At 40.1% G+C, this 20,696-nt stretch overlaps 1 protein-coding gene across 1 annotated transcript in view; it reads right to left on the minus strand.

The window, feature by feature from the left end:
* The window catches only part of LOC124995449, a 756,577-nt gene that overhangs the window by 429,442 nt on the left and 306,439 nt on the right, over positions 1-20,696 (minus strand). The gene's annotated exons all lie outside the window — the stretch shown is intronic.

Below are 20,696 nucleotides of genomic sequence, written 5' to 3' on the forward strand. Positions count from 1 at the left end.
CCACACAGATTAACCCTCATCTCACTCACTCACTCACACACACACACACACACACACACACACACACACACACACACACACACACACACACAGATGTCAATCACGTGGGTGGGGGTACAGATGTCATCCTCATGGTGAATGTCCTGCAGAGGATTGTGGGATTTGGTGTTTGTTGAATTTTGGAGCAGATACTTTAAATCAAATGAGACTTTAAAACAAAAACTTTATTAGTGGTCAGTAAACAAAGCAAGGTGACAATAATAAGTTAGTGAATAAGAAGATAGTGTCATATCATTAGGTGAAGGTCAGTCTGAGCTTATGTCTAAAACACATTTAAAAGAAAAACATTTAAACAACAACACTTTTGTTACATTGTCAAAGATTAAATACTGGATTCTGGCTCCATACAAAGCAACATAAAGTGCAAGAAGTCATTTTGTTCAGTTTTACAATTCAAAGATTAATACAAACAGTAACATAAAAATCAGTTCGGAATCAATTGAAAAGTATAAGTGCAAGTAAACAATCATGTGTGTATTTTGCCGGTTTTTAATCCGTTGTTAAAGATGGCTACTGTTTTTAAATATGAGTAAATTGCCACTGCCTGATCAGTTTTAGAGTAGCTTTAGGACGATTGTTGCTCTTTTAATGAGAAACCTGTGGCTTTGCCTGTTAGTGACTGAGTTTCCTTTTCGTAGTTGTAGCTCTCGTCACGACAGACAGGGATCGGGTTCTTTGAAAGTGGCATTTATTCAGGCCTTTCTCCATCCATCTCGCCCTCTTGCTTTCATGCCGTGATACCTAATACATAAACAATAAAACATAGCAGTTCGCAAAAATGACTGCACATAAAATAACAAAGCAGAAAATTTGTGCTGTGTAGATATAAAGAAAATACATCACGAATGTACAGAAAAATACCTCGTTGGCCGCTGAGAGAGGTCCTTAACACATCTTGGGCCATGCTTTGCAACGCAGCGTTATCATTTTGGCCGCCGCGGCAACACAAAGGCAATTAACATTAGTTCCAGGCTGAGTACAACTGCAGCCATGAAACAAACACAGGCAAATACAGTGGCATTTACAGTAGTGTTTTCCGCCGTGGCTTAACCTCTCTTCCTCATGGATCTTTTTCTCTTTGGTGGCTGGCTGGAAAAACTGGACACTGTCAATATATTGACCATTTACAGTAAGTTGTGCAATACCATCAGAAACCACTAGATGGTTCCCAATGATTGGTTTCAGAGCAGCTTTAGATTTAAACACTGATGAAATTAACTTATTCTTCACAATCACATGTTTTATATACAGGTTGTATATACTATATTTATATATAGGTTATATATACATTTTAGGTAGAGCGCACATCCAGAGTAGAGAGCAGAGAGACTGGAGCTGATTTCTTGAAATAAAAGCAAACATTCGCTGTTCAACCGTTGCACTGAATACAGGAGAGTTCAGAGTCGTCTTCATTTGACCTGAAGTAAAAAGGTTTTGAGACCAGAAGTTAATCATTAATACAAACAGCACAAAATAAATTAATTCAAAGGTTGAGAGTTCACATCTTTTTTACCTTTTTTTATGTTTCCAGTACCAGGGCAACTGCTGCCAAAACTACTACAACGGCTGCAACCACTCCACCTATGAGTCCACCATTGACTGAATTCCCTGAAATAAAGAAAGAGTCAGTTCATTTTCCCTGAATGCACCATCCTGGTGTTTTCTGATGTGTTGATGTTACAGGTCACACAGATGTTACAGAAAATAATAGTTCTTGTTCATATGAACTAAAACATCCAAACTTTATTACTTCACCTTTTATCTTCACTAAGGTGTCAAATATCAGTGTCTCCTCCTCATCCCTGAGTTCACACGTGTATATTCCCTCCTGGTTTGAAGACAGGTCCTGTAGTGTGAGGTTGCCTGACTCTGATACATCCTTCACCTGCTGCCTCCACTCCTCTGACACTGTGTAGTTCACATCAGTCCTGGTCCAGTTCACCATGATCTGACTGTGGTTGAATCTCCAGATGAGACTGAAGTTTGGTAGAGGAGTGTTTGAGTCAGAGCAGGAGATTGTTGATCCAGCTTTGGACACAATGATAGAAGCTGAAATAATAGAACACAGGTTGGAAAAAACATTCTTAAAAAACTTGACTTAGTAATTTATCTGTCAGATCAGATGTAGAGTGTTACTCACGTAGTCGTCTAAAAGTAGCTCTCCTCTGGTTTCTCCTCTGGTTTGTTCCAGTGCTGATGGTGCAGCTGTAGACCAGATCACTGTCACTGTCTGAAAGTATCAGAGAACTGCTGATGTTGTAAAGTTGCTGTTCAGTCTGCTGGACTGTGGTTGTGTTCTTGAAGGTCTCATTGGATGGAGGTGTGGTGGACCAGGTGAGTTCAGGTTCAGGGTAGATCCAGTTAGAGCTGCAGTTGATCCTGTTTCCTTCCTGGACTATGTTGACTTCATGGACTGGAGCTGGAACAAAGAAGATCTGGTTGTTACGCATCTGTGTAATTTTATTTATAAAGAATTTGAGGTAACATCTCGTTACATTTACAAACACACTGAACATAAAATCAGTCAAGCTGATAATTTTCTGTGTTATAACGGATTTTTTGTACCGTCCACTTTCAAGTTGATGAATGACTCCTTGTTTCCAGACAAGGTGCTGGTGTGACACTTGTATCTGTCCTGGTCCTGAACCTTGACTCCTGTCAGCAGCAGTGAGGCGTTTCCTCTGGAGATCTGATCCTTGAACAGTGACGTCCTGCCTCTGAAGTTCTGGTCCTGGTGTCCCAGCTCGTCTTGGTTGTTGTAGAACGAGTGGACACGAAGGTTTCCTGTTGTTTTTTGTAGAAACCAGTGGATGACGACGTCAGAGCCTGACTGGAAACTACACGGTAAGATGCATCTTTCCATGAAAACACAGGACACCTCAGTCTCTGAAACATCAGGTGAAGACACATACAGTCAGGGTTAGTGTTGTTTCTCTGTTAGAGACCATGGAACAAACAGCTGCTGCCTTCAGAGGAGGAAAGAACTGGTCAATATAAGAAGACTGGCATTAACATTTGAGGATTGTTTTTTGACCAAATATTTATTGGCATTCATATGCATTTACACACATACATTCATTTATATCTATTTTTTATTAGTTAGTTAGACAAGAAATGTATTAGCTGAAGAATTGAACCAATAAAAATAACAGTTCAGCCGACATCAGTCATTGGATAGTTTCTGAGATTTGGTCACAAACAGCCGACTAGAAGTCAGAGGGGAAGTGAAGTTGTGTTGCTGTTTCTGAAACCGCCTTTCTGTTTGTAAGTATATAATTATGAACAAAGCACCAGATAACACATGTGAGAGACCAAGTAATAGGAAACCCGAAACTCACATCTCCTCAACTCACAAAGTTAAAACTTCTTTCATCTTCATCTTCATATATTTGTAGTGTTTCTTTAACATGTATACTGTCAGCCTGTTACTCTTTCTACCTCCTATATGACGACATCTTCTATTAAAGTTTAACTGATCCTGATCAAACCAGAAAAGACATTTTTAAAGAAATGAGTTGTTATTGTGAAATAATGAAAAAATATCCAGAATAAATGTGTCTGTAAGAAGATAATCTGCAGCAAATGTTCAAATGATCTTGTTATGTTGTGAAAAGTAGAAGCTCCTGGTTATAAACTGAGTTCATGTTAGTTCAGCTGTCAGTGATGAACACACTCACCTCCTCTGACAAGAATCATCATCCACAGAAAAGTCACCACCACCAGAGACACGGAGCAGGAGATCCTGGTCATCCTCATGTTATATTTAATAAATGTAGAGTGTTCATGTACGGCAGAGAAGGAGACGACTGGAAACACAGCATGAAGTTAGTTCGCAATAGGGAGCTTCCTCCTCTAACAGCTTCCTGAGAGGAAAAAAATCCCTTTGTCACACGTGTTCTGCTGATCTGGAGCAGAAATTTGATTTATCGAGCTACCTGTTACGGACGCAGCGCTGCTCCTCTGCTCCTCTCAGTCTCCTTCCCTTCATGGTCCAGCCCAGAGTTACAGAAAAGTCTATAGCTCTGGTCCAGCCCCCCTTCCCCCTCTGACTCCGCCCCCTGAGACTCCCCGATACGGATCTTATTGGCTGGATTCGAGGAGACTCCTCCCCAGGGGCAGGGTTAGGTTAGGGGGTGTCCAGAGCTATCTATAGCTCTGAGGGTGTCTGCACAATCACATCCGGAACGATAACGAAAGTGTTTATGCAGACACCCTCAGAGCTATAGATAGCTCTGAGGGTGTCTGCATAAACACTTTCGTTTTTGTTCCGGATGTGATTGTGTAGGCACCCTCAGCATCTTTAGCAGGCGGCGCAGTTTATACCTCAGAGTCTGTTCTACCGAGCAGAAGTGTGTCTTCCTCTCTGAGACCGCGATAAAGTGAACCGCTGTTTGATTTTCGTTGTGCCCGAAATAGAGTAACTAAGTAGGCATGATGCTTGAGCAAAGTGAAGGTCCTAAAAGATCCATAAAGCCTACGTGCTTTTACTGGAGAAATGTGGAGAAAATCACCTCAAAGATGAGTCAAGTTATATTTTATATGTTATATATTATTAGTTATATTTCACTGCTATAATGTAGAGAAAAATCAGATTCCATTTACAGTGTGCCGACCTTTGACCTAATCTAAAATAAATTCATTCATACATGTGCTCCTGATAGGGCACCACAGTGAATGGTTGTATGTCTCAGTGTTAGCCCTGCGATAGGCTCCAGTGACCCCCGCGACCCTAGTGCAGGATTAAGCGGTGTGGAAGATGAGATGTGCTCCTGATTTCTTTTGCATATTGTTCCTTGTGTTCCATAATGACTCAACTCCATTTACAATATGCTGACCTTTGACCTTACATCACATCAATTCCTTCGATTTTAGGGTTTAGGGGTTTTAATCTCAAACTACTGTGTCAAAAAGCTGTCATTTGGTTTAATAAATAAAGAACTGTCTTAGAACATTTCTATGAGAAACCTCCTGGTTTGAAGACAGGTCCTGTCCTGTTCTCCAGCTCTCAGTTGAATCCAGTGGATGATTATTTCAGGGCCCAACTGGAAACTACACGGTAAGATGCATCTTTCCATGAAAACACAGGACACCTCAGTCTCTGAAACATCAGGTGAAGACACATACAGTCAGGGTTAGTGTTGTTTCTCTGTTAGAGACCATGGAACAAACAGCTGCTGCCTTCAGAGGAGGAATAATTAACTGTTAGTACGGATCGTCCTGTGATTTGCATATAATTTACATATAATTTGACTGTGGACCTGAGGTTTTGCTACTTACTCTTACAGGTGACTCTGAAAAAGAAATGGTCAGTTTAAAAAGACTGACATTAACATTTAATAGGAAGACAGCAGGAAACATGTTCCTCTATCATGTTCGTATTCAGCTTTACAAATGTCCAAGTCGAGTGTCAGGAAGTTTTCACAGTAAAAGTAAAGTTATATCTTCATACATTGTCATGTTTATCTAATCTCTACAGTGTCAGTCTGTTTCCCTTTTAACTCTTATATGACAACATGTTCAGGTGAAGACAGAAATAAACCCAGACGTGTCAATAATGGCTGTGTTCAGCTTCAACGTCTATGCTGGTTCACTGAAGGAAGTTTGGAAAGACGCACACATCCAAAAAGAATTAAGAACGAGAGGAAATCCACACCTCTGCAGAAATTCCCTGCAGGTTTACAGAACTTCTTTACAGTTTTTTATTATGGTGGTTCACTGAGCCGTTAATTCCTCTTTCTCTTGTTCCTCTTTGTTTGCACACGATGAGCAAACAAACCAAAGTAAGCAGAAGCAGCTGTTTGTTAAAGGCATCACCTCCATCAGACAAACACAGGGTTAATGTTGCTGCTGCTTTCAGAGGAGTAATGTTAACCTTTAGTTTGCAATCTTTCTGTAGTTTGTATATAATTTCACTGTGGACCTGATGTTTTGTCGCTTCCACTTACAGGTTACTCTGAAAAAGAAATGGTAAGTTTAAAAAGACTGATACTAACATTTGACTTAAAAAAAAAACAAAAACAACAACAACAACAACAAAATCATATTAGATAATAAGAAGACATCAAGAAACAGGTTCATCACTGATGTCTGGATTCATCTTCATGAAAGTTCAACTAAGAGAGTTTTCAGGAAGCTGTAAAATATAGTTATATCTTGATGTGTTGGTTTATTTGATCTCTACCGATTCTGTTTCTCTTTTTAACTCCTATATGTCGACATCTTCTTATAAATATTAATTGACAAACAGAAGTGAAGATGTGCTTTGCAGTGGTTTGTGGTTGGCATTTCTGACTGCTGAGGCAAGGGCAGCAGCAGTCAGAAACCGCCTTTCTGTTTGTAAGTATATAATTAGGAACAAAGCACCAGGTAACACATGTGAGAGACAAAGTAATAGGAAACCCGAAACTCACATCTCCTCAACTCACAAAGTTAAAACTTCTTTCATATCTTCATATATTTGAGGTGTTTCTTTAACATGTATACTGTCAGCCTGTTACTCTTTCTACCTCCTATATGACGACATCTTCTATTAAAGTTTAACTGATCATGATCAAACAAGAAAAGAAAATTTTTAAAGAAATGAGTTGTTTTTGTAAAATAATGAGAAAATATTCAGTATAAATGTGTCTGTAAGAAGATAATCTGCAGCAAATGTTCAAATGATCTTGTTATGTTGTGAAAAGTAGAAGTTCCTGGTTATAAACTGAGTTCATGTTAGTTCAGCTGTTAGTGATGAACACACTCACCTCCTCTGACAAGAATCATCATCCACAGAAAAGTCACCACCACCAGAGACACGGAGCAGGAGATCCTGGTCATCCTCATGTTATATTTAATGAATGTAGAGTGTTCATGTATGACGGAGAAGGAGACGACTGGAAACACAGCATGAAGTTAGTTCGTAATAGGGAGCTTCCTCCTCTAACAGCTTCCTGAGAGGAAAAAAATCCCTTTGTCACACGTGTTCTGCTGATCTGGAGCAGAAATTTGATTTATCGAGCCACCTGTTACGGACGCAGCGCTGCTCCTCTGCTCCTCTCAGTCTCCTTCCCTTCATGGTCCAGCCCAGAGTTACAGAAACTCTATAGCTCTGGTCCAGCCCCCCTCCCCCCTCTGACTCCGCCCCCTGAGACTCCCCAATATGCATCTTATTGGCCGGACTCGAGGAGACTCCTCCCCAGGGGCAGGGTTAGGTTGGGGGAGGCCAGAGCTATCTACAGCTCTGAGGGTGTCTGCATAAACACATCCGTTTTTGTTCCGGATGTGATTGTGCAGGCACCCTCAGCATCTTTAGCAGGCGGCGCAGTTTATACCTCAGAGTCTGTTCTACCGAGCAGAAGTGTGTCTTCCTCTCTGAGACCGCGATAAAGTGAACCGCTGTTTGATTTTCGTTGTGCCCGAACTAGAGTGACTAAGTAGGCATGATGCTTGAGCAAAGTGAAGGTCCTAAAAGATACATAAAGCCTACGTGCTTTTACTGGAGAAATGTGGAGAAAATCACCTCAAAGATGAGTCAAGTTATATTTTATATGTTATATATTATTAGTTATATTTCACTGCTATAATGTAGAGAAAAATCAGATTCCATTTACAGTATGCCGACCTTTGGCCTAATCTAAAATAAATTCATTCATACATGTGCTCCTGATAGGGCACCACAGTGAATGGTTGTATGTCTCAGTGTTAGCCCTGCGACAGGCTCCAGCAACCCCCGCGACCCTAGTGCAGGATTAAGCGATGTGGAAGATGAGATGTGCTCCTGATTTCTTTTGCATATTGTTCCTTGTGTCCCATAATGACTCAACTCCATTTACAATATGCTGACCTTTGACCTTACATCACATCAATTCCTTCGATTTTAGGGTTTAGGGGTTTTAATCTCAAACTACTGTGTGAAAAAGCTGTCATTTGGTTTAATAAATAAAGAACTGTCTTAGAACATTTCTATGAGAAAGATGAGATGTGTTCACACTGTACTTTAAGCTGGTCACTTGTGTCTGCTAATTCAACAAATTCATTTATCAGAGCATCATTTAATCCTCCAGTCCATAGTTCAGAGGTTAATTCTTTTCAGCTCTTTCTCTTTCAGTTTGTCTATTTGACATGAACGTCTCAAAGCTCATGATCATCAGGAGAGTTCAGTGTCGTCTTCATTTGACCTGATCATTAATACAAACAGCACAAAATAAATGAATTCAAAGGTTGAGAGTTCACATCTTTTTCCCTTTATTATGTTTCCAGTTCAGTACAACGGCCAAGACTGATGCAAAAAATACTACAACGGCTGCAACCACACAGAAAGAGTCAGTTAATTTTCCAATAAATCAAAATAAAGACAAATCATGGCTCCAAATCACATGGAAAAAATGTTTAACACTGTCTCTGTGAAACATCCAACTGTCCGTCCATCGTCTTCCACTTATCTTGTCCAGGTCGAGGAGGAACCCCCAGACACTCCCAGGCCAGACAGGAGATCTAATCCCTCCATCGTGTCTCACTTGTGAATCCAAAAAAAAGCTTTGAATAAGATCGACTGGACTTGTAGAATTTCTTGAAGACGTTTCACCACTCATCCGAGTAGCTTCTTCAGTTCTGATAAACTAGTGGGAAATGGAAGTTTAAATAGGAATAAACTCTGTGGGTAACACCCACCCGAAACTTGCTTGACCAGAAACTGGGGTCACTCATTAGCATAATGGCTGGTACTTACCTGTCCTTGAATGGGGGGAACTGTGTGCCTGGGCTACTTATCCTATGAATAGAGCTCTAACGAGGCAATTGTCCATGGGAGCCTGGAGGCTCAAGGTGTGAATGTTGTTGAAATTCTTGGGGACAGAAGTCAAAACTGAATTATAAATAGTTGGTAAATTAAATCTCTTTAAGAAGTCCAGTTCACCTTATTCAACACTTTTTTGGATTATCATGACCTGGATGACTGAGAACCTTCACAGACATCTCACTTGTGAACATTCAGGTTTAATGTCATGTCTGTAGATCAGGTTGGAGACCTCTGTCTTCATTTTTTTGAAGTAAACTGTTCCTGGACAGGAGTTCACTATTCTGATGATGCACTGATGTATTAGGGTCTTTCTCTGTTCTCCCTGCAAACAAAATGTAAATAAACCAGTGAGATGATCAGACAAGAGACACTTGGACATTCCATTTCAAGGTCCAGAAAACATGTCTTCTTACCTTTTTTCTTTTTTAAGTACAGTATCAGGCAGACGACGGCTACTACTAAAAACAAAATGACTCCAACAACCACTCCGATTGTGATGCCTCCACCATCGACTGAAATAAGAGAAAGAGTCAGTTTTCTCTGGATGATTCATCCTGGTGTTTTTCACAGATAACTGGTTCACACAGACTAAAAGCTCATAACTTTACTACTTCACCTTTTATCTTCACTAAGGTGTCAAATATCAGTGTCTCCTCCTCATCCCTGAGTTCACACGTGTATATTCCCTCCTGGTTTGAAGACAGGTCCTGTAGTGTGAGGCTGCCTGACTCTGATACATCCTTCACCTGCTGCCTCCACTCCTCTGACACTGTGTAGGAGACATCAGTCCTGGTCCAGTTCACCATGATCTGACTGTGGTTGAATCTCCAGATGAGACTGAAGTTTGTTAGAGGAGTGTTTGAGTCAGAGCAGGAGATTGTTGATTCAGCTTTGGACACAATGATAGAAGCTGAAATGATGGAAGACAGGTTGGAAAAAAACATTCTTAAAGAACTTGACTTAGTAATTTATCTGTCAGATCAGATGTAGAGTGTTACTCACGTAGTCGTCTAAAAGTAGCTCTCCTCTGGTTTCTCCTCTGGTTTCTCCTCTGGTTTGTTCCAGTGCTGATGGTGCAGCTGTAGACCAGATCACTGTCACTGTCTGAAAGTATCAGAGAACTGCTGATGTTGTAAAGCTGCTGTTCAGTCTGCTGGACTGTGGTTGTGTTCTTGAAGGTCTCTTTGGATGGAGGTGTGGTGGACCAGGTGAGTTCAGGTTCAGGGTAGATCCAGTTAGAGCTGCAGGTGATCCTGTTTCCTTCCTGGACTATGTTGACTTCATGGACTGGAGCTGGAACAAAGAAGATCTGGTTGTTACGCATCTGTGTACTTTTATTATTTTCTTACATTTACAAACACACTGAACATAAAATCAGTCAAGCTGACAATTTTCTGTGTTATTACATATTTTTTGTACCGTCCACTTTCAGGTTGATGAATGACTCCTTGCTTCCAGTGATGGTGCTGGTGTGACACTTGTATCTGTCCTGGTCCTGAAACTTGACTCCTGTCAGCAGCAGTGAGGCGTTTCTTCTGGAGATCTGATCCTTGAACAGTGACGTCCTGCCTCTGAAATTCTGGTCCTGGTGTCCCAGCTGGTCTTGGTTGTTGTAGAACGAGTGGACACGAAGTTCTCCAGCTCTCAGTTGAAACCAGTGGATGGCTATTTGAGGGCCCAACTGGAAACTACACGGTAAGATGCATCTTTCCATGAAAACACAGGACACCTCAGTGTCTGAAACATCAGGTGAAGACACATACAGTCAGGGTTAGTGTTGTTTCTCTGTTGGAGACCATGGAACAAACAAGAAATGGTCAGTTTAAAAAGACTGACATTAACATTTAATAAGAAGACAGCAGGAAACATGTTCCTCTATCATGTTCGTATTCAGCTTTACAAATGTCCAAGTCGAGTTTTCAGGAAGTTTTCACAGTAAAAGTAAAGTTATATCTTCATACATTTGTCATGTTTATCTGATCTCTACAGTGTCAGTCTGTTCCTCTTTTAACTCCTATATGACGACATCTTCTTATAAGGATGAATTGATCCTGATGAAACAAGAAAAGATAGTTTAAAAGAGATGAGTTGTTTCTGTAAAATAATGAATGAATAACTCCATAAAGTCAGAATAAATGTGTCTATAAGAAGATAATCTGCAGAAAATGTTCAAATGATCTTGTTATGTTGTGAAAAGTAGAAGCTCCTGGTTATAAACTGAGTTCATGTTAGTTCAGCTGTTAGTGATGAACACACTCACCTCCTCTGACAAGAATCATCATCCACAGAAAAGTCACCACCACCAGAGACACGGAGCAGGAGATCCTGGTCATCCTCATGTTATATTTAATAAATGTGATAATAAATGAGTGTTCATGTACGATGGAGAAGGAGACGACTGGAAACACAGCATGAAGTTAGTTCCATGTAGAGAGAAGAGCTTTCTCCTCTAACAGCTTCCCTTTGTGACACCAGTTCTGCAGGTGAAGTACAGGTTTAATGTTAAATACTTGATATCTAACCACCTGTTACGGATGAAGCCCTGCTCCTCCCACTGCCCCTCCTTCTCCTCCTGTTCCAGCCTCCCTCCTCTCTGCTGTGCCCTTTGACTCCACCCCTGACACTCCTGATGTGGATCTTGTTGTCCGGACTCTGGCCACTCCCTAACCCCTCGGATGGGATATGTTTTTATAAAAGCCTGGACTTCCTGACACCTGACTGCATCAGGTTTATCAGGTGTCTGCTGCTGCACATGCGTTGTTCCATTCCCCTCATGAGTGTGTTCCCTGTTCTTTTTCTGTGTTGGTCTGAAGTCTAGTTTCATTATTGTCATTAAGAGAGAGTTGCCTGGACCAGATGGGTACTGCATCAAAACCAGGAGAGGGGATTAATCCTGGATATGTTGGTTATCCTGGATGAACTTAGTCTCAAAAGCAGGTTAACTTTATCCTGGTGATTTATCCTCTGCAGCTAACCTGCTCCAGACCAGACTAAGAACCAGGATCAGATCAATCCTGTGTTGGATCTGATGTCAACACTGTGAGAAATGAATTAGGTTTATCTGGAATCTTTTCCTTATTAATACAACACTAACAGTGAAAGCTTTTTTATGTGTTACTGCTTGTGTGTGTGTTACTCACCTGTCAATTGGAGACAGGAAGTGTCCCGTCCCTCTGTTCGTTCTGTCTCAAATTATAACATAAAAAAAGAAGGTGTTGTTATGAACTGTAAAACATCAACACATCTAATATATTTTGGAACCCGGTGGTCACAGGTTCACATCCCACAAATAACTCCAACCCAATAAATGTTAGCCCACAGCTCTGACTGTCAATGAATGGATGTGTGAAAAGAAAAAGAAATTTCTCCATGTGGGATCAATACTACGGAAGCCCTAAGCGGCCATGCATTCATACATATTATTTATTTTAATTTGTCCTGATAACAAGTTGATTTCCTCCATTTTCTCGGCTTATTTAGGTAAAATAATGTCATCTAACCAACATTAAAGCACAAAACAAACAGATGTCATCCTCATGGTGAATGTCCTGCAGAGGATTGTGGGATTTGGTGTTTGTTGAATTTTGGAGCAGATACTTTAAATCAAATGAGACTTTAAAACAAAAACTTTATTAGTGGTCAGTAAACAAAGCAAGGTGACAATAATAAGTTAGTGAATAAGAAGATAGTGTCATATCATTAGGTGAAGGTCAGTCTGAGTTTATGTCTAAAACACATTTAAAAGAAAAACATTTAAAAATAAAACAACAACACTTTTGTTACATTGTCAAAGATTTAATACTGGATTCTGGCTCCATACAAAGCAACATAATGTGCAAGAAGTCATTTTGTTCAGTTTTACAATTCAAAGATTAATATTTTTTTCTGTAGAGTTGTTTTACTTCATCCCTGTAAATCAATTCAGTTCAATTCGATTTTATTTATAAAGTGCATTTCAATACAAACAGTTACATAAAAATCAGTTCGGAATCAATTTAAAAGTATAAGTGCAAGTAAACAATCATATGTGTGTATTTTGTCGGTTTTTAATCCGTTTTTAAAGATGACTACTGATGTGGATGTCTAACTGTGTCAGGCAAGGATTTTCCATTTTTGTGGAGCATATACACTAAAAGCTGCCTCCCCTTCTTTGTATCTGGTGCGAGGGATGAGTAAATTGCCACTGCCTGATCAGTTTTAGAGTAGCTTTAGGAGGATTGTTGCTCTTTTAATGAGAAACCTGTGGCTTTGCCTGTTAGTGACTGAGTTTCCTTTTCGTAGTTGTAGCTCTCGTCACGACAGACAGGGATCGGGTTCTTTGAAAGTGGCATTTATTCAGGCCTTTCTCCATTCATCTCGCCCTCTTGCTTTCATGCCGTGATACCTAATACATAAACAATAAAAAATAGCAGTTTGCAAAAATGACTGCACATAAAATAACAAAGCAGAAAAATTGTGCTGTGTAAACATAAAGAAAATACATCACAAATGTACAGAAAAATACCTCGTTGGTCACTGAGAGAGGTCCTTAACACATCTTGGGCCATGCTTTGCAACGCAGCGTTATCATTTTGGCCGCCGCAGCAACACAAAGGCAATTAACATTAGTTCCAGGCTGAATATAACTGCAGCCATGAAACAAACAAAGGCAAATACAGTGGCATTTACAGTAGTGTTTTCCGCCGTGGCTTAACCTCTCTTCCTCACGGATCTTTTTCTCTTTGGTGGCTGGCTGGGAAAACTGGACACTGTCAATATATTGAACATTTACAGTAAGTTGTGCAATATCATCAGAAACCACTAGATGGCTCCCAATGATCAGTTTCAGAGCAGCTTTACATTTAAACACTGCTGAAATTAACTGATTCTTCATAATCACCTGATGCAACATGTTTTATGTACAGGTTTTATATACTATATTTATATATAGGTTATATATACATTTTAGGTAGAGCGCACATCCAGAGTAGAGAGCAGAGAGACTGGAGCTGATTTCTTGAAATAAAAGCAAACATTCCCCATTAAACCGTCGCACTGAATACAGGAGAGTCCAGAGTTGTCTTCATTTGACCTGAAGTAAAAAGGTTTTGAGACCAGAAGTTAATCATTAATACAAACAGCACAAAATACATTAATTCAAAGGTTGAGAGTTCACATCTTTTTACCTTTTTTTTTATGTTTCCAGTTCAGTACCAGGGCAACTACTGCCAAAACAACTACAACGGCTGCAACCGCTCCACCTATGAGTCCACCATTGACTGAATTACCTGAAATAAAGAAAGAGTCAGTTCATTTTCCCTGAATGCACCATCCTGCTGTTTTCTGATGTTTTGATGTTACAGGTCACACAGATGTTACAGAAAATAATAGTTCTTGTTCATATAAATTGAAACATCATAACTTTACTACTTCACCTTTCTCTATCTTCACTAAGGTGTCAAATATCAGTGTCTCCTCCTCATCCCTGAGTTCACACGTGTATATTCCCTCCTGGTTTGAAGACAGGTCCTGTAGTGTGAGGCTGCCTGACTCTGATACATCCTTCACCTGCTGCCTCCACTCCTCTGACACTGTGTAGGAGACATCAGTCCTGGTCCAGTTCACCATGATCTGACTGTGGTTGAATCTCCAGATGAGACTGAGGTTTGTTTGAGGAGTGTTTGAGTCAGAGCAGGAGATTGTTGATTCAGTTTTGGACACAGTGATAGAAGCTGGAATAATAGAACACAGAGATTAAAAAGTAAATATTCTTTCTGGTTAATCTGTCAGGTCAGATGTAGAGTGTTACTCACGTAGACGTCTAAAAGTAGCTCTCCTCTGGTTTCTCCTCTGGTTTCTCCTCTGGTTTGTTCCAGTGCTGATGGTGCAGCTGTAGACCAGATCACTGTCACTGTCTGAAAGTATCAGAGAACTGCTGATGTTGTAAAGCTGCTGTTCAGTCTGCTGGACTGTGGTTGTGTTCTTGAAGGTCTCTTTGGATGGAGGTGTGGTGGACCAGGTGAGTTCAGGTTCAGGGTAGATCCAGTTAGAGCTGCAGGTGATCCTGTTTCCTTCCTGGACTATGTTGACTTCATGGACTGGAGCTGGAACAAAGAAGATCTAGTTGTTACGCATCTGTGTACTTTTATTATTTTCTCGTTACATTTACAAACACACTGAACATAAAAAATCAGTCAAGCTGATCATTTTCTGTGTTGTTACGTATTTTTTGTACCGTCCACTTTCAGGTTGATGAATGACTCCTTGTTTCCAGTGATGGTGCTGGTGTGACACTTGTATCTTCCTTCATCCTGAACCTTGACTCCTGTCAGCAGCAGTGAGGCGTTTCCTCTGGAGATCTGATCCTTGAACAGTGACGTCCTGCCTCTGAAGTTCTGGTCCTGGTGTCCCAGCTGGTCTTGGTCGTTGTAGAACGAGTGGACACGAAGGTCTCCAGCTCTCAGTTCAATCCAGTGGATGATTATTTCACGGCCCAACTGGAAACTACATGGTAAGATGCATCTTTCCATGAAAACACAGGACACCTCAGTATCTGAAACATCAGGTGAAGACACATACAGTCAGGGTTAGTGTTGTGTCTGTTAGAGACCATGGAACAAACAGCTGCTGCCTTCAGAGGAGGAAAGAACTGGTCATGGACATTAAGAAGAATCAGCTTCCTGAACATCCTTCTGTTCTTTGTTTTTCCAACTTCTTCTCACAGGTTACACTGAAAAAGAAATTGTCAGTTTAAAAAGACTGATATTAAAAAACATTTGAGGATCGTTATTTTAAAAATGAGGTTAGATAATAAAATGACAGCAGGAAACACAGATGTATCAGTGATGGCTGCATCATAGCTCCGACTACCACAGGTCAAAGCATCATGTCTGTCAAAGGTCTGAGTTGGAATAATCTCCCATCGACTGCTGGAGAACGTTTGTCATTCACTGCGTTTAAAAACAGCTTAAAAAAAACCTGTGAACATGCATGAAGTCTGATCAGCACTTTTAAACTCTAAAGTAGTTTCCACTTTTAAGCAGTCTTTTATTTATTGTGCTGAAATGTTGTTTGTCACTCTTATAAAGTGTTGTATATGCTGCCATGTCTCTAAGTTTATGTCTTTACAGATGGAAAGTAGCAACAATATAAAAAAATTCTGTTGCTCCAATTAGATTTTCTTTCTTTTTTCTTCTTTTTTGTAGTTTTTTTTAACTTTCAAGAAACAGTTAAACCTCTGGTTTTGCCATTAACTTGTTTTATTTTTTTAATTATTTTGAACTACACTTGAGATTGAAAAAAAAACAAAATAAGAAAACAAACTCAACTGCTCCTCAGTGACACAAGCATTATGTAATTCCTTGTGTGTTATGTATTTTGTAATTATGGCCATGTGAACTCAGTGACCCGTGAGCAGCTGGATGATGTTCAAGAAAAGTTTAGGCAATGCTCAGGTTTCCTGGTTTTCTTTCTTTCATTAATCAGTAGCAGCGATAACAGAAACAGTGAAGGGTGAAATGTCTCGTGTTCAGACCTGCAACACAGACACATGGTAACTGGCGCTTTAAGTACTGTGCCACCGGATCAATCACTGGACTCTTCCACTCTACAGGTAAACTTAAACATTTATCACATGACTAACTAACCATAGACAAATCTTCAATGTGCTCTGCACACATAATATTCACAATATTCAGTTTTTCTGTTGTCCTCATCCCCAATACACCTCTAAAATATAAATACAATACATAGAAATAAACACCATGACTTGAAATCTCCCCCCGTCCTATCCTGTCACCTGGTCTCTCCTGGAACCTTTATGAAGGTGCTGTGCCCCAGGGGGAATCCTTTGGCTGCGCACCGCGGAGCACACACCTGACTGGACAGGTAAGTGCTAAACACAAATAACGTAATTTATCACAATAGCACAAACTTGCTCATTTACCACTGATGATATTAGACACACACATTCACAAACACTTCTGCACTGCTTACGGTGACTCTTCCAATAATGTGCACAACTTCGGTGGAGCTTAACTTTTCCTCTCCTCTTGCAGGGGGAGCGAGTGCGCGCTCCCACACCTGCCCGACGGCACGCGATCAACCGCGGTCACGAGGTTCCCTGAAAGCTCATACATGGTCAATAAATAAAGTTAAATATCTGTAAAGATGTGCAAATAAGCAATGTACAAAATGTATTGTGCAAACCATGGTAAATAAAGTGCTATCGTGACTCAAGTGCAATGTGCGATTATTACTATCACTTGTGCAAAGTTGTTTTGCAAATAAATGCCGTCACCACATGTACATTATAAACGGGTAACGAAATGCGTTTCGGTACAAGCAATCAACAGCATCTTGATATTTTTCTGGATGCTTTGTAGGTTGCATAAAATAACTGAACCAGTAAACAGTCATTGGTTCGTCTTTTCCTTTACATTTAGCTCATTGCTGCATCCAATGAGCTAAATGTGAATAATCCTTTTCCCAACAGCTCTCTCTTGCTGTGCACACAGGCTATTATCTGAATGAACAAATGTAAACCCATTACTTCAGCAGAACTATTGGAATCAAATCTTATTCATGAAATGTTGCTTTTATCGAGGTTGTTCAGCCTCCTAACACAGCGTCTCTACTCGGAAGTTTTTAAGTAACAACAATAAAATTTAAGTGTAAATTGTGCACAAAATTAATTTGATATAATACCGACATTATTATTTGATTATCTAATCTCTACAGTTGTTTCTCTTTTTAACTCCTGTATGACACCATCCTCCCATAGTTTAACTGTTGTGTTTGTAAAATCCTGAGAAAATTCATCTCATCTCTACGGAAGCCCTAAAGGATCGTAAATGCATTTTATTCCACCCGTTTTCCCGTAATAACGACATAATTGCATCAGTAATTCATTTGCGTGCAGCGTGTCTGCTTCTCTCACTCAGGAGAAACTGGACATAAATGGAGAGAGAGATACGTGATGCGATGTTCTAGGGCTTCCGTACTGGGAAAGTCTTCCGTCCTGGACAGGTCGCCAGCCTGTCGCAGGGCTGACAAAGAGACAAACGCCATTCACATTCACACTTACTGTGAATTTAGAGTCACAGATCAGCCCATTGAGCGTGTGTTTGGAGGTGGAGGAAACTGGAGAACCCGGAGAAAACATACACGGACACAGGGAGAACATGCAAACTCCCCCCAGAAAGACCCGAGCTGGACTCTGCGTCAGCGCAAACCAGCGATCCGCTATTCCGCCCATAATCAGAAAATGATTTCATAAAATCAGAATAAATGTGTCTGTAAGAAGATAATCTGCCCTAGGAAACGTTCAGAATATCTTCTTATGTAGATTACTGTGTGTACTGTGCTTTTGTACGGTACTTTCTGTTGCTTGTTGCCTCTTTAATGTTTTTTTATTTATTTATTTTTTATTTAATTCTTTAATTTCTTTCTGGTCGCTGTTGTGCTGCTGTAACATCTGAATTTCCCCAATGGGGATCAATAAAGTACCATCTTATGCTGTGATACTGAAAAAACTACTGGTTATAAACATTTAAGATTATGTCGTCACGGGCCCAGGAAAGACTGTCACCTGTTAGTGATGAACACACTCACCTCCTCTGACAAGAATCATCATCCACAGAAAAGTCACCACCACCAGAGACACGGAGCAGGAGATCCTGGTCATCCTCATGTTATATATATAAACGTAAAGCCTACATGTACGACGGAGAAAGGGAAGGCTGGAAAACCAGGAAAGCCCCCCCCCCCACCCCACCCCACCCCACCCCCCCGGCCTTAAAGAGAAACATCCAGCCTTTTTTTCATTACTACTTTATATTATTTTATATTGTTATTTTTCATGTATTTCTGTAGAAGGGCGCAAAAACTATGTTGACTTCATGGACTGGAGCTGGAACAAAGAATATCTGGTTGTTACGAATCTGTGTACTTTTATTTATAAAGAATTTGAGGTAACAGTTTGTTTTGTTACATTTTGAAATACACTGAACACGCAAAAAGCAAACAACAAATCTAACAGTTTTCTGTGTTATGATGAATTTTCTGTACCGTCCACTTTCAGGTTGATGAATGACTCCTTGTTTCCAGTTCTGGTCCTGGTGTCTCAGCTGGTCTTGGTTGTTGTAGAACAAGTGGAGGTGAAGTCCAGCTCTTAATTGAATCCAGTGGATGGCTATGTCAGGGCCCAACTGGAAACTACACGGTAAGATGCATCTTTCCATGAAAACACAGGACACCTCAGTCTCTGAAACATCAGGTGAAGACACACACAGTCAGGGTTAGTGTTGTTTCTCTGTTAGAGACCATGGAACAAACAGCTGCTGCCTTCAGAGGAGGAAAGAACTGGTCAGTATAAGAAGACTGACAATAACATTTGAGGATTGTTTTTTGACCAAATATTTATTGGCATTCATATGCATTTACACACATACATTCATTTATATCTATTTTTTATTAGTCAGTTAGACAAGAAATGTATTAGCTAAAGAATTGAACCAATAAAAATAACAGTTCAGCCGACATCAGTCATTGGATAGTTACTGAGATTTGGCCACAAACAGTCGACTAGAAGTCAGAGGCGAAGTGAAGATGTGTTGCTGTTTCTGAAACTGCCTTTCTGTTTGTAAGTATATAATTATGAACAAACCACCAGATAACACATGTGAGAGACAAAGTAATAGGAAACCCGAAACTCACATCTCCTCAACTCACAAAGTTAAAACTTCTTTTATCTTCATATATTTGTAGTGTTTCTTTAACATGTATACTGTCAGCCTGTTACTCTTTCTACCTCCTATATGACGACATCTTCTATTAAAGTTTAACTGATCCTGATCAAACAAGAAAAGACATTTTTAAAGAAATGAGTTGTTATTGTAAAATAATGAAAACATATTCAGAATAAATGTGTCTGTAAGAAGATAATCTGCAGCAAATGTTCAAATGATCTTGTTATGTTGTGAAAAGTAAAAGCTCCTGGTTATAAACTGAGTTCATGTTAGTTCAGCTGTTAGTGATGAACACACTCACCTCCTCTGACAAGAATCATCATCCACAGAAAAGTCACCACCACCAGAGACACGGAGCAGGAGATCCTGGTCATCCTCATGTTATATTTAATAAATGTAGAGCGTTCATGTACGACGGAGAAGGAGACGACTGGAAACACAGCATGAAGTTAGTTCGCAATAGGGAGCTTCCTCCTCTAACAGCTTCCTGAGAGAAAAAAAATCCCTTTGTCACACGTGTTCTGCTGATCTTCAGCAGAAATTTGATTTATCGAGCCTCCTGTTACGGACGCAGCGCTGCTCCTCTGCTCCCCTCAGTCTCCTTCCCTTCATGATCCAGCCCAGAGTTACAGAAAAGTCTATAGCTCTGGTCCAGCCCCCCCCTCTGACTCCGCTACTACTACTTTTTTTGTAGTTTGCTCATTGCCGCATCCAATGAGCTAAATGTGAATAATCCTTTTCCCAACAGCGCTCTCTTGCTGTGCACACAGGCTATTATCTGAATGAACAAATGTAAACCCATTACTTCAGCAGAACTATTAGAATCAAATCTTATTCATGAAATGTTGCTTTTATCGAGGTTGTTCAGCCTCCTAACACAGCGTCTCTACTCAGAACTAGTCCAGGCACATTGTGGGTATGAGAGGGAAGTTTTTAAGCAACAACAATACAATTTAAGTGTAAATGATGCACAAACTTAATTTGATATAATTACCGACATTATTATTTGATTATCTAATCTCTACAGTTTCTGTTTCTCTTTTTAACTCCTGTATGACACCATCCTCCCATAGTTCAACTGTTGTGTTTGTAAAATAATGAGAAAATTCCTCTCATCTCTACGGAAGCCC

This window comes from Mugil cephalus, chromosome 18 (assembly GCF_022458985.1).
Source record: "Mugil cephalus isolate CIBA_MC_2020 chromosome 18, CIBA_Mcephalus_1.1, whole genome shotgun sequence".
In the NCBI taxonomy this organism is placed as follows: domain Eukaryota; kingdom Metazoa; phylum Chordata; class Actinopteri; order Mugiliformes; family Mugilidae; genus Mugil; species Mugil cephalus.